Below are 14,708 nucleotides of genomic sequence, written 5' to 3'. Positions count from 1 at the left end.
TTTCATAAAATCAGAACAAATAATCCTCAAATTTATACGGAACTGCAGTAGACCCAGAATCACCACAGCAATCCTGAGGAGAAAGAACAAAGCTGAAGGCATAATCCTCCAAGACTTCAGATAATGCTACAAAGCTGCATAATCAAAACAGACTAGTATTGGCACAAAAAAAACCCCAGATATATAGATCAATGGAACAGAATAGAGAGCCTAGAAATAAACCCAACACCTATGGTCAATTAATCATTGACAAAGGATGTAAGAATATACAATGGAGAAAAGATGATTTCTTAAGCAAGTGGTATTGGGAAAGTTGGGACAGCTTCATGTAAATCAATGAAGTTAGAACACATCCTCATATTATACACAAAAATAAACTCAAAATGGCTTAAAGACTTAAATATAAGACATGACATCATAAACTCCTAGAAGAGAACATAGGCAAAACATTCTCTGACATAAATTGTATCAATGTTTTCTTAACTTAGTCTCTAACCAAACTTTACAAGCTTTCCATACAGCAAAGGAAACTAGGAAAAGTCAACCTACAGTGGGAGAAAAATTTGTAAATGATGTGACCAACAAGGTGTTAGTATCCAACATATACAAACAGCTCATACAACTCAATATCAAAAGAACAAACAACTGTTCTAAACAATGGACAGAAGACCTAAACAGACATTTTTTCAAAGAAGACATACAGATTGCCAACAGGCACATGAAAAAATGCCCAACATTGCTAATTATTAAACCACAAAACCACAATGAAGTACCATGTCACAGCAGTCAGAATGGCCATCACCAAAAGTCTACAGATAATAAATGATGGTGAGGATGGTGAGGATCCCCACTGTTTTGTGGGGATGTAAATTAGTGCAGCCACTATGGAGAACAATATGGAGGTGCCTTAAAAAATGAAAAATAAAGCTACCAATGATCCAGCAATCCCATTCCAGGGCATTTATTCAGAAAAGATGAAAACACTAACTAAAAAAGACACATGTACTTCAATGTTCGTAGCAGTACTATTTATGATAGTCAAGACATGTAAGTAGCCTAAGTGTCCATCAACAGATGAATGGATAAAGATGTGGTATAAACAAGCAATGGAATATTAACCATAAAAAATGAAATAGTGCCATTTACAGCAACATGAATGGACCTAGAGAACATCATTCTGAGCAGATTCAGACAGAGAAAGAAATAGTATATGATATCACTTATATGCGGAATCCAAAAAATAATACAAATGAATCTATATACAAAAGAGATTCACAGACATGGAAGACAAACTTACAATTACCAAAGGGGAAAGGGAGGGGGATAAATTAGGAATCTGGGATTAACCGATATAAACTAATAAGCATAAAATAGATGACCAAAAAGGATTAAGTGTATAACACAGGGAACTATATTCAATATCTTGTGATGACCTATAATGGAAAATAATCTGAAATAAAAAGTATATTTATATGATGCAATTTGCTGTATACCTGAAACTAACACACTATTGTATGCCAATATGCTTCAATTAAAAAAAAAAAGAAAAGAAATAGCCATGTTGAGGGATAAGACAGGTTCGAGTAAAGCTAAGTTAAAGCCATCTCAAGTTATTTTCAAGGAAGTCATGTACTTACATGTCAGCCTTGGTTGGTGAATCTTTGTGATCATGATTTGGGGTGGGGGGACAGGAAACACGAGGGGACTGGACAGCAATCAGTGCTCTTTCAGGATGTGGCCCCAGATGACTATGGGGAGCCTGAATGGCTCCACTACAGTTGAGGCTGGATGCAATGGGGAGATGCTGTGTCTAGGCCTCTGAGGCTGGTTCAAGAACAACTGCTGGCTGACTGCTTCTCAGCACGTGGGAGGGAAGGTGAGCTGGGATCACAACTTGAGCATGAGGCCTACGGAGGCCACGCGGCCTGCAGAAGTCTGCTGTCCTCGATCACACCCTCTCCCACTCTCATTCTTCACTCTCATTCTACCCAAGCTGGTGCCATTGGCTGGGTCTGCTCCATCTCCGTGGTGCAGCCTTGCAAAAACTGATTTTGGTCTCTGTGAGGGTTATCTAACAATTCAGTGAGTGTTTTCAAAGTACCTAATATATTTTTAAAACAGGAAAGAATCCTACAATGTTTGCTTTATAATACGCATGCTTTTGTCACTTAGCAAAATGTTACAAGCATCTTTCCATACATCAAGAGCACCCTCTTCCACCAGCTGCAAGCTCTCCAACCGTCATGTATCTATTTGCTCCCTCTGTTCTCTTCAGCTGGCACCTTCCTTTCCATCCATAAACATGTTTGATTCTCTACCATTCTTACAGAAACAAGCAACTAAAACTCTCCCTGAACTGAATGTGCCCTCTACCTACTTCCTCCATCTCCCCTTCCCTTTACAGGAAACCTCAGGCCATCCACATTTGCTGAATTCAATGCTCATGTCTTGTTAACTTTTCTTCACCAGCGAGTCTGGCTTTTCTCACCACCACTGTCCTGACACAGCCCTCTCAAGAGCCGCCTGATTTTCTAATTGTCAAACCCTATTAACCCAATTAGATGGCATTGCAGGCCCCTATGTCACCTGCCATTTGACAACAAGGATTCCTATCTCCTTCTAGAGGATCCTCTGATATCGTGAAAGGCTGGGAAACCAAAAGCTACATTTTGTAGATTCCCTTGAAGTTGGGTGATGCAAGTTAGCTTTTAAGAATTTAGAAAGCAGATGTCAGACTTTCCTAGCGGTCTGATGGCTAAGACTTCGCATTTCTACCGCAGGGGGTGCAGTTTCCACCCCGATCAGGGAAATCCCACAAACCACACAGTGGGGCCAAAGGAAAAAAGAGGGAGGGGATATATGTATTCCTGTAGCTGATTCACTTTTTTGGACAGCAGAAACTAACACAACGTTGTAAAGCAATTATCCTCCAATTAAAAAAAAAATGAAGAAAGCAGAAGTGAAACAGGCCATGTTCTGTAGTTTTCACTGCTTTCTCCTGGCAAACAAGATTATGCAGACCTGGGGATTTCCTGCAGCAGCTTCAGCTCTCCAGTTTCCAGCCCAGCTTTGGGTGTAACGGCAGTTACGGCAGCATTCCAACTCTTAGCAACATCACTGTTAGTAAGTTCAACTGAGTTCCGAGGTGGCCTTTATACTTGTCTGTCACACAAATGGTACCTCCTCCAGGGAGTTATCAGAGAAGGCAATGGCACCCCACTCCAGTACTCTTGCCTGGAAAATCCCATGGACGGAGGAGCCTGGTAGGCTATAGTCCATGGGGTCGCTAAGAGTTGGACACGACTGAGCAATTTCACTTTCACTTTTCCCTTTCATGCACTGGAGAAGGAAATGGCAACCCACTCCGGTATTCTTGCCTGGAGAATCCCAGGGATGGTGGAGCCTGGTGGGCTGCCGTCTATGGGGTCGCACAGAGTCGGACATGACTGAAGCGACTTAGCAGCAGCAGCAGCAGCAGCCAGAGAGCTATTTCTGGGTGTTCAGAGTCTTTCCTGGCGGCCCAAACTACAGCCTATTCTTCCAGTGCACCTACTGACTTTTGGTACCTAACTGCCTATTTAGATTCTCTTTCTATTGGCTTCTATTTCCTGTATTGAACTCTGGCCACTTGGTATCAGAAGTGGCTGTAGGCAGTAGGCCTTCATGAAAGAGAATATTTATACGCTGAAAAATAGCCACAGGTCGGTCAGACAGGGGCTGTGTGGGCACTGCTTGTGCCTTCCTGGGCTGTGGCTCTGAGAAGTGCACCCTCCCCTGGTGCTTATCCCGAGACCACCCAGAGCTCCTTGGCCAATGACCAGCTCTGCCACACCAGTGAAACTCCATCCCACACTCACCTGCTCTTCCCCCTTGACCGCAGATCCCATCATTGTGACTTCGTCTGCTGTGTCTGTGTTGGAAGACCTTCTGGTCCCTAGGCTCCACCTCGCAATCTGGTCCACCCTGTGGGGAAAGGAACAGTCAAATTGTCCAGATGTTTGCTGCCTTCCTTCCCCCAAGAACTAAAGCAAACAGATAAAAGAAAAAAGAGGAGAAAAGAACTACCAGTCTATCTTTGTCTAGGAAAAAAAATTCAAGAGTGAGGACAAAACAAAGGTATTTTCAGGTAAACCAAAATTGAAAGACCTTCACAAGCAGATCCTAGAACATTTGAAAGGAGATATATATATATATACACACATGTAGACGTATACACAAATATATATCGGGCAGAAGAAAAAATGACTTCAGAGGAGAGCTCTGAGATGGAAGGAGGAGCTGGTCCTTAGACAGGAGATATCCAGAAGGTGGAAGTCGGGTGAAGGCCATCCTCCTGCTGCCTTGTTTTCTTCTGGTGGTGAGGTCAAGGAGGTGGGTAAGCTTTCTCAATCAGCGTTCCAGTTTCATTCACCATCTTCATAGGTGCTGACAGGGAGCAAAGATCTTTGGGTTCTGAGGTCACAAGTAATACATTGTGTTTCTTAAAAAAAAGATTTATTGGAGTATAGTTGATTTACAATGTTGTGTTTGCACTGTGTCCTTGAACTTATCATTGCAGAGGTGGCTTCCTGTGTCCCCCCCTCCTGACAGGGGGACAAAGGTAGTAGCTCCAACAATGGATCAGTTTTGCAGCTTCTAGGAGACATTCCTGGAGGGTCAGCTTGAGTCTGACCATCCAGCACCTCTGAAGTTTTCATAAGCAACTGTTTTCCTATATGAAACTCCTTGGGGATTAAAGTACATGATTGTTGGAGAATATCAACAAAAACTCTGACTCAAAATGGTGTAAACAATTCATCACATCACATAACAAGACGAGCAGAGTTTGCTGCTGCCAAGGTTCCTTTGGGCTTCTCGGTGATCTTTGTGATTCTGCCTTTCCTGTTGTGTAGGCATCATCCTCATGCAGGCAGCAAGATGGCTGGTACCTTTCCAGCCATCCCATCTAAACAAGACAATGTGGAGAAGAGTCTGTGTTTTTTATGTATGTCTTTTTTTTGCTGTTGCTGCTTTTAAAATAGTTTTACTGACATACAACTAACATGCATACAATTTATTTAATGTATACAGTTTGGTGATTTTAGTATATTCACAGATATGTGTAATCATTATCATCAACTTCAGAATATTTACCTCCAAGAAGAAACCTCATATCCCATTCCCCTGCTTACCACCCCAGCCCTAAGCAACCAGTAATCTATTTTCTGTCTCTATAGATTTCCTGTTCTGGACTCTCATATGAATGGAGTCATATAGTATGTGATCTTTGGTGGCTGGCTTCTTTCACTTAGAATGTTTCCAAGATTCATCCGTGTTGTAGCAGGTATCAGTATTGATTTCCTTTTTTATGGCCAAGTGCTATTCTATTATATGGATATACCACATTTGTGTATCCATTCATCTGTTGATGAATATTTGAGTTGAACCTTCTAGATATCATGAATAATGCTGCTATAAGCACTTGCCTAGGAGCTTCTGTGTGGAAACACATTTTCATTTCCCTTGGCATATACCTAGGAGTGGAACTGCTGGGTCACATGGTAACTTTGTGTTTAGTCATTTGACGAACAGCCAGGTTGTTTTGCAAGTGGCTTCCCGCCAGCAGTGTGGACTCTGAATTTTCCATATCATGACCAACAGTTGTTGCTATCTGGCTTTTTAATTCTAGTCATCCTAGTGGATGTGAACTGGTGTTTATTATGGTTTTGATTTGCATGTACATCTCTTTAAATCAAGGGAATCATTTCTAGATGCCCCCATCTGACTTTTCATTAAGTCCCATTGGCCAGAAGGGTATCAGATACACCTTCCTAAACCAATCAGTGGCAAGGGAAATGGGACTTCCAGTGAGGACCCATTTCCTGGTTTGAATTTGGAGTGCTGGGCTGCCTCCTTTAAGGCACACAGACATCCAGAGAAGAGGGCTTACTCTAACAAACTCAGGTTCTGCTAGGAGGAGGAAGTGAGACAGAGGATTGGCTGTGTAGCTACGTCATGTGTTTGGCTTCTATGACACCAGGCTCTGGTCTGGCTTTCCTTCTTTTCCTCTGACCATTTCTCCTTAGGCACCTCTTCCTCTGTTCACTACTGTCTACTCAGTACTTCCTCCTCATTATCCACACTCTTTGGGGCATCTCATTTATTTTCATGATTTCTATTTCCTTTTGATGACTTCAGCAATTATTTTTCCTGAGCTTCAGATTTACTGATAATAATAAATAAAAATAATAATAGAATTGCCATTTTAAGATACTTATGCTCCAGGCAGGGGCTTCCCTGGTAGCTCAGCTGGTAAAGAATCTGCCTGCAATGCAGGATACCCTGGTTCGATTCCTGGGTTGGGAAGATCCACTGGAGAAGGGATAGACTACTCACTCCAGTATTCTTGGGCTTCCCTGGTGGTTCAGCTGGTAAAGAATCTACCTGCAATGTGGGAAACCTGGGTTCAATCTCTGAGTTGGGAAGATCCTCTGGAGAAGGGAACGGCTACCCACTCCAGTATTCTAACCTGCAGAATTACATGGACTATTCCATGGAGTCAAAGAGTCAGACTGAGAGACTTTCATGCTCCAGGCACAGTACGTTATCTCATTTTACTCTCATCACAACCCTAAAATTCTATTCTTATCCCTATCTTATAGATGAAAGAATAGGTTTTGAGAGATTAAGTTTTTTTACTCAAGGCAACCAGCTGAGTAGGTTGATGCAGGTAGGAGTTGGACCCAGTCTGTTTGACTCCAGAAACCTAATCCACTTCCTGTTAGGCTTCTGCACTTCCCTCAAACCCAGGGCAGCCAAAAAGAACACATCATTTCCCATGACTTGCCCTACCTCCTGTGTTCCCTGCAGCAGAGAGGGAACTAGTTTATCCAGGTATTCAGTCCAGAGACCCAAGGGTCATCTTCCATCTTAAAAACGAATCATTTTCTATGTGTGCATAATAAAATATTGAAAAGCAAGGTGGTCTAAAGTAGACCACACTCATTTGTCTGCTTTTCCTCCCCTACCTGCACCCACTCTCCTAACTGCAGCCAGAGAGCATGCATTACTCTCCTGTATAAAACCTCTGAAGGAGGGGTTCAGCCCCTCACTCCCCTCAGGACCAAGTCCACATTCCTGATTATGACTTCCAAGGCTCTCCAAGGTCCCCAGCAACGTCTCCAGCCTCCACTCTCACCTCTTTGTGTACAGAGCTCGGTGCTCCAGAAACATGACATTTTTCTGTAGTCTCCTCCTCTATTCTTTGCTCACGTTGCTTCCTTTGCAGGATACCCTTAAAATAATGGAGGTTAAGACAAGCTTTGGTATTGAGCTAACCTAGTTTCAAATTCTTGCTCTGTCATGGTGAAAGAGCACTTAATCTCTCAACTCCAGTGTATTATCTATCTGTAAAATGAGTATAACTCTACCTCAGGGCTGTCGTGAAGATGGATTAAACAAACTGTCTGGACCCCCAAGAAGCTCTCCCTAGCCCATTTCGGCAGCATCCTGGGCCAGGTCTTGCACTGTGCCGACTCATTGCTTCTCTGTCCTGTCTGAGGTCCCCCAGATCTGGGATTCATTCAGATTCATCTCAGCCCCTTGAGTCCACCTGGTTGAGACCACTGTGGGGATAGGGTCAAGGGTAGAGTCGGAGATCCCTGGAGCGGATGGCAACATCGCAAGGCATTGAACTTAACAAGTGCGGGAGTTCTTCAGGAGACAACCGCTGCTCATCCAGCGGCTGGTTCCCGGGGCTGAGACCACGCTGGAGGAGGGCAACAGCACCAGGGGGCGGAGCAAACAGCATGGGGCGTGGCAACTACCCACCTAAACTCAGTCAGTATGCAAGCCTGTTTATTTATGCTAGTAAGTGCCCTGAGCTGCCAAGCGGGGGTCCAAATCCTGCAAATCCCACAGCCCGCCCGTGTCTCTGCGAGAACAGGGAACAAGAGGCTTTGGAATAAAGGGTTCGCACCCAGGGCCGCGGAGATTCGACTGCGGGGAGCAGGGGAGCGGGTGCTGATACCCATAGTCAGGGGCAGGCAGCGCGCGTGTGCTCGGGGGAGATGTCTGAGTGCAGGCAGCAGGGAGAGACCATTTTAGTGGCAGGGGTACAAAGCAGCAGAAACCACAGCGCCGGGCGCGGGGTGGGTGGGGGTGAGTGGGCAGGTGGCTGGGGAAGAGAGCACCACAGGGAGGCTAGAAGACGGGGCGGTTGGGCAGAGACACGTCTTTCTCGCTGAGTCCAGAGGCCTGGGGCTGGATCTCGGTGCCCTACCTTTCTGTATGCGCAGCATCTTGCTCTGGGGATGCAGCTGTGAATGAGCATGGCCCAGAATGGCAGCCATCGCATGTTATCTTCCAACTTAAACTTCTTCCTGACAAAACTGCCAGATTGTTGCTTACAGGAAAGGGCAGCAAGCTGAAGGTTCAGCCCTCCCCGGATCCGGATGTGGATCCGGATCCGGTATTAGGAGCAGGTTTTAAACACTGCGTGGAAGGAAGTGTTGGAGAAGAGGGCCCCTGCTCAACAGGCAAACAACAGTCTTCTCTGGCTCGAAACTGGCCAGAACCATGTCCCTCTAGGGCAAGGTCTTGTTCCAAACTCCAGGGTCCATCCCATGTGCAGAGAGTGAGGGTGGCTTTCCTGAGTCCATTTTCCTGTTAGGTGCTGCATTTCAACCTCACCTGGACCCAGAGGTCCCAGTAAACCCTGCAGAGCACTCTGTCCTGGGAGGATGCCAGTCTGACCCTAGCACCTTCTTCTCTGGCTGCCCAGACGACCCCACATTTATCCTTTGCTTAACAGAGAAGGCAGCACGCAGCATTAAACACACATAAGAGAGAGTAGAAGAGAGGAAGGTAGTTCTACCAACTCATACATCATGTAACCATCCCTGACCTTGCAGGTCCCACCTGCAACATGAGAACTTGACTCTGCAGCAGGGAGTTTTCAGGTGTTCATAATTTCAACAGGGGTTCTCAGTTTTCTGAGGAGAAGGTGTCTGAGAAGAAGGTCTGGTAAGGGATGTCCTCCTCAAGGAAAGCTGCCCTTGTCTATTGTGCAGCCCATGCAAAGGCCTGAACAGCCACTAACCAGAGTGCTTCAGGGTCTCCTGGAGCAGTGCTCTTGTCTGTGTTCCCATGTGATTCCTGGTCAGGGAGCCCATCCCCTCACCCTTGGAGAGGATAGGCCTGGCCCAAAGTGCACCCCATGAGACCAGAAATAGTGATTCTTCTCTGGCAAATGCAGACCTATCTGTACAGCATTTTACAGCGCCTTTTGATTTCATCTTCACAGGGACCCCGGAAGGTAGCATTATATTCCCATTTTATAGTTGGGGAAAGTGAGGTTCAGTAAAGTTACAGAACCACCCAGCAGCAGAGTAGTAGGAAAGGATATTTAAGTCTAGGCCTCTATCTGGGTTCAGAGCTAGTGCTCCACAGTGGAGGAGATCTCCGGCCTCCCTTCCCCTTCCTGAGAAAACCTCACCTGGCGAGCTTCCTGTCTCTAGGCTGGGGCAGGTCAGCGCTCAGAGCCAGTGGATCCCAGTTTGGGGAAATTTGCCCCTAAAACCGTGGAGGCCGTAGCTCCCGAGTCTCTAGCTTCTGCTGGTCTCTGGGCAGCTAGCAAAAATAGAAATGGAAACAATCACCTTCCTCCCTGACCTTCCCTCCTTCCCCCTTGATCCCTGTCAACTCTTCCAGAGCCGCTCGGGCGACTCACCAAACGCGCGCTGCTCCGGGCTGCACCTGCCCAGCTGGCGGCCTCCGGCCCGGCCCGCGAGGGCCCCACGGGTAGGAAGTGGGTCGGGAGCCGCCCGGACCAAAGGGCTGGAGCCGGCGGCGTGTCCTCAGCGTGGTGTGGTTGGTGGAGAGGGCTGGAGACCCGCACACCCAGGGGCGGGGTCGCCCCAGGGAGAGGGGGATGACGGAGGGTTCCCGGTGGCCCGTGGGTCACAGCACGTGGGCAGTGGCTGGTCTCTCCCCTCCCTGCTTTTCAGCTCATCCCCCTAGCGGAACCCTCCTTGGTGATGCCTCGCGATCTGCATATTTAGCATGAGGGACAATTAAGCAGAACAGTTCTAGGCCATGCTTCTTCGTCATTCCAAAGGGCGATCTCTGAGTTCTCTGTGGGTGGGGCTTGCTCCTGCTCAGATGACCTGCTCTGCTGGTGGAGCGGGTCAGGGAGGACAGGCGCTGTGGCGAGGCTCCGCCAGCCTGGTTGAGCAGCGGCGCAGGAGACGCAGAGTGGGTTTCACCCAGACGCAGCTTCTTCTTGGCAGCCACTGCCGCGGCGTCCTGCACCCTGAAAACAGGCCAGGGGCGGGTGCTGCTTCCGCCCTCTGCATTCCGCAGGTGGGGGCAGGTCACTGGCCCAGGGCTGCCCGACAGCCAGGGCCGGAGGAGGTCACTCTGTGCTCTGGAGCTCAGGCTCCCTTCCCCCAAGGTGAGAGCCACCGGGCCTGCCGCTCTCGGTCCCTCCGTGGGGCGAGCGACCGCAACTCATGGGCTCCAGGACTGAGCTCAGTGCGCCACTGGGGACCTTGTCACCTCCAGGGTCCCTCTGCGTCCCTGCCCACGCCGGGGGATGTGGACGGAGCGCGCTGGCTGGTGACTACTGCCCCCTAGCGGGAGAGTGTTGCATGAAGCCTCCCGAGAGGCTGTCCTGGCCTAGAGGAGAGCCTCCCACCCTCTGTGCCCAGTCAAAGGTTTTTTGGAAGGTCTTGAGCAGAATCCTTTCACCTGTATTCCCTTTCAGCAGCCGTCACATTAAAAAACAACAACAAAAAACCCTACTTACTTTATTGAGATATTATTTACATATAGTAAATACCAGATATTTTAAGTACTGAATACAGTATAGCTGCTGCTGCTGCTAAGTCGCTTCAGTCGTGTCCGACTCTGTGCGACCCCATAGATGGCAGCCCACCAGGCTCTCCTGTCCCTGGGATTCTCTAGGCAAGAACACTGGAGTGGGTTGCTATTTCCTTCTCCAATGCATGAAAGTGAAAAGTGAAAGTGAATTCACTCAGTTGTGTCCAACTCTTCGCGACCCCGTGGATTGCAGCCCACCAGGCTCCTCCATTCATGGGATTTTCCAGGCAAGAGTACTGGAGTGGGTTGCCATTTCCTTCTCCAGAATACAGTATAGACAAGGGCTCATTTTCTGCACTCTGGCCTAGATTGGAAGGTGCTGTTTGCCCTTCCCCTGGACCCTCTGGCTCCCTGGGGATCTTAATCTCACTAGTTGCCAGGGCAGTGCTCTGCACTCTTCCATTTCCTGTCTAATAGAAGTCTTTCCTGCTTTAGTCTACATTGTTAATCAAAGTAATACATGCACACAGCTAAAAATGTTCAGGTGGATATACAATGCTTACAAGAGAAACAGCAGCCTGGTATGTAAGCCTTTTCTAAGCCTGAAGACGTAACCTAGTAATCCTGAGGCCTTCTCATCCCTGGTCAGAGCCCTCTTCTTCTGGTCCTCTAGTCCCCTTGCTCTTCCTCTGTCCCCCCTCCTTGTTTTTCTTCTCCTCCTTGTCAACATCTGAAATCAGGACTAGACTCTATAGGAAACTGGAAGACAGTGCAGAGCCTGTGCTGGAAATGACTTCAGTTCCTCCTCTCTCTGCCCTGGGCCCACTTGGAATGGGACAAAGTTCTCAGGTGGTGCAGGCTCAGGAACAGCTGAAGTCCTGGCTCATGTCCTCGGTGGTTTTCCCAGATGGCAAATCACACGTCAATAATGGCAACAGTGCTTCCCTTCTGATCCAGGGGCTGGAAGGAGCTGGGCTGTGGAGTCAGCACCTGGGTAATGACCTGGCTCTGCCAACAACTAGATAGATGTGTGATCCTGAGCAGGCTGACTCCTTTGTCTGTGCTCCAGCTCCTGCAGCTATAAACACTGTCACCTCTAGAAAGCCACAAAGCTCTAATGTCTTGGAAGTAAGTCACCTGAAATAGCCCTGGCCCTCTTCTGCCAGGAAGGTTCTGACCAATGTCCCACGGCCTGGCTATCGCAATACCCTCCCAACTCTGTGCCCAGCCAGCTCAGGAGCCTTGGTGATGGTGAGGTGTCCTGCCTGCTTTACCATTTCCTTAGCCTGCCTAACAAAGCAGCTTTCCCTCTTGGCCCCCCAGGCCAAGGATGGGAGGAAGCAGCCATGATACTATGATCATGGTATTTGGACCTTGCCATTTGATTCAAAGGACACTTTCACCCCAAAGGAAGATTTGAATTAAAACACTTAATCCAAGTTACACGAATCTTGAATAATTTTTGGACAGAATTTTCCAGAGTGAACTTCACTAATCCAACAATTACTTGATCAATATTTTAAAAAGTATACAGTTTTTTAAATTTTAATAAAATTTTAATATAATTTTAAAAAAACTATTGATTTAATGGCCTACCTTAATGGTTCTACTAACATCTTCTGCTCCTGTATGACAGTAAGTGCTCAGACATCGAGTGTGTTCAGCCTCTGCTGGGACCTCCAAGAGTTTTGATCTCCAGCGTGGAAGCCTCATCTCCCTAAAGCAGGAAGGGAAACCACTGGATGTGAGGAGTAGGACCTAGGTCTGCTCTCTTAGCTGTGTGATCCTACATTGCTTGCTTAAATCCCTGGAGCCTCATGTTTCTCACCTATAAAATGGGGGTAGTAATACCTTCCTGCCTACCTCAGAAGAGATGTCTGTAGTATATAAAAATCAGTAATTGTTACCATAAACCACAATAGCATTAAATAATTACTTGTTTAGAGCTCTAATCCCCAGGATGTAATGAAAGCTCCAGAAATGTTATTGTGTATCACCACCGTCATGTTTAATGAAACAAGCACCATTTTCTTGCTCTGACCACTGGGTGGCACCACAGATTTGGTTCTGTGACTATTTCAGCCATAACAGTGCTGTTTTTTGAAGGTCAAAACCAGCGAATTGTTGACAGTTTTGTATGGCTCTACCCAAATTTTGAGGTGTTGCCTGCCTTGGACTGTTTCCTTTGGCTTTGTCTCAGCAAACCCTGCCACAGTCCAGGGACTCACCAGCTGAAGCCTTTATGAAGCCTGGGGTCTGTATGACCCCGACAGCCTAGGCTGCTACAGTATATCCAGTGGGCTGCCCCGGGTTGACACCAGAGACATAGGGGGAAAGGGCCCACCCAAACTGGGAAGGACAACATCAGAGGTAAGGATGGAGCCAGGGAAGCCGTAGGCTGCTGATCACAGGAATTTGATTTGTAGAGGCAAAGGTCTCCCATTTTCCATGAGTTCAAATTTCCTCACTGAGCCTAGAAAGCCATTTCCTAAGAAACTCAAAGGACATACCATGCCCAGGTGACCCTGATCTCTGTTCCTTGCCTCTCGTTCCCTCAGTCCGTCACGAGGGGTGCTGGCCTTGGGCCCCCAGCATTGTGAAAGAAGTTGAGAAACAGATCTCAGATCATTAACAGAACTGACTGGTGACCCTACGAGATGAGAGTGACTCACCTGAAGGTTGGATGGGGCTCCTGGCCCCAAAGCTCCCTGGGCCCAGATTGGTCCTCAGGCAAAGACCCCCCCTTGTCTGACCTACAGTTAAGCAAACCTTCATATTTGTATTGGCGGGAAAGGATTTTCTCTGGGCCATCTCCTCTGCCTCTCCAGCCACAGGGGCCTGGTTTTTTCATACATAGATAACTTGGACCTATTAAAGGAACAGGAGGAGCACTTGATGAGCCTCTTCCTTTGACTTTTTTTTTCAGAGACAAGTGTTCAGATAATAAAGTTTTTTGGGGTGTAAAGAATTCAAATAATTTTTTTTAAAAAAAGGTTATCTTGGGGACTTCCCTGGTGGTCCGGTGGTTAAGAATCTGCCTTGCAACGACAGGGATGCAGGTTCAATCCCTGGTTGTGGAAATGAAATCCCACATGCAGTGGAGCAACTAAGCCCAGGCACCACAACTAGAGAGTCCCTGAGCCACAACGAAAGATTCCACGTGATGCAGCAAAGATTGAGCATGCCTCAACCAAGACCTGATGCAGCCGAATAAATAAATGATTTAAAATGGCTACCTTCCAAAAATATGAGAACCATTTAACATTAGGAGATCTATCAGTATAATTTACCATGTTAATAGATCAAAAGAGAATCATATGATTACCTCTCTAAAGGCTGAAAAATTCAACAAATTAATCTTGGTAAACATTCAATAAAATAGAAGCAGGTGTATTCTTCCTTAACATGAGAAAATATATTTATCTCAATATCAAGGCAACATTGAACTTAATGGGGAGAAACTCTCCAACTCAAAGTCAGAAAGAAGACAGATTTGTCCATTTTTATAGCTGTTATAATTGAAGAAAGTAGGAAAAACCTACTTTGAAAATGAGACCATTCAAGTATAACCTAAATCAAATCCCTTATGATTATACAGTGGAAGTGACAAATAGATTCAAGGAATTAGATCTGATAGACAGAGTGCCTGAAGAACTGCCTAAGACGGAGGTTCGTGACACTGTACAGGAGGTGGTGATCAAAACCATCTCTAAGAAAAAGAAATGCAAAAAGACAAAATGGTTGTCTGAGGAGGCCCTTCAAATAGCTGAGAAGCAGAAGGCAAAGGAGAAAGGAAAGATATATCTATTTGAATGCAGAGTTCCAAAGGATAGCAAGGAGAGATAAGAAAGCCTTCCTCAGAGATATATGCAAAGAAACAGAGGAAAACAATAGAATGGGAAAGACTA

At 46.6% G+C, this 14,708-nt stretch overlaps 1 protein-coding gene across 17 annotated transcripts in view; it reads right to left on the bottom strand.

Annotated features, from left to right (window-relative positions):
* PIGZ (phosphatidylinositol glycan anchor biosynthesis class Z (Gwada blood group)) overlaps positions 1-9,989 on the bottom strand; it is a 28,025-nt gene extending 18,036 nt beyond the window's left edge. For 4 of the 17 annotated variants that reach the window (XM_081571507.1, XM_081571495.1, XM_081571510.1 and 1 more), the window contains exons 1-4: positions 9,710-9,989; positions 9,476-9,609; positions 7,178-7,273; positions 3,858-3,963 (exon numbers count right to left, since the gene is read on the bottom strand). The gene's annotated coding sequence lies outside the window, so the exon portion shown is untranslated. Of the gene's footprint in view, positions 1-3,857; positions 3,964-4,200; positions 4,946-7,177; positions 7,274-8,260; positions 8,375-9,475; positions 9,610-9,709 lie in introns of those variants that run through there. The other 13 variants (XM_081571496.1, XM_081571508.1, XM_081571500.1 and 10 more) reach the window with 6 other exon arrangements.
* Between the last annotated feature and the right edge of the window lie 4,719 nt (positions 9,990-14,708).

The sequence above is a fragment of the Giraffa tippelskirchi genome, chromosome 2 (genome assembly GCF_054371585.1).
Source record: "Giraffa tippelskirchi isolate mGirTip1 chromosome 2, T2T-mGirTip1v1.2.pri, whole genome shotgun sequence".
NCBI classification, from domain to species: domain Eukaryota; kingdom Metazoa; phylum Chordata; class Mammalia; order Artiodactyla; family Giraffidae; genus Giraffa; species Giraffa tippelskirchi.
This window is presented reverse-complemented; position numbering and strand designations above follow the sequence as displayed.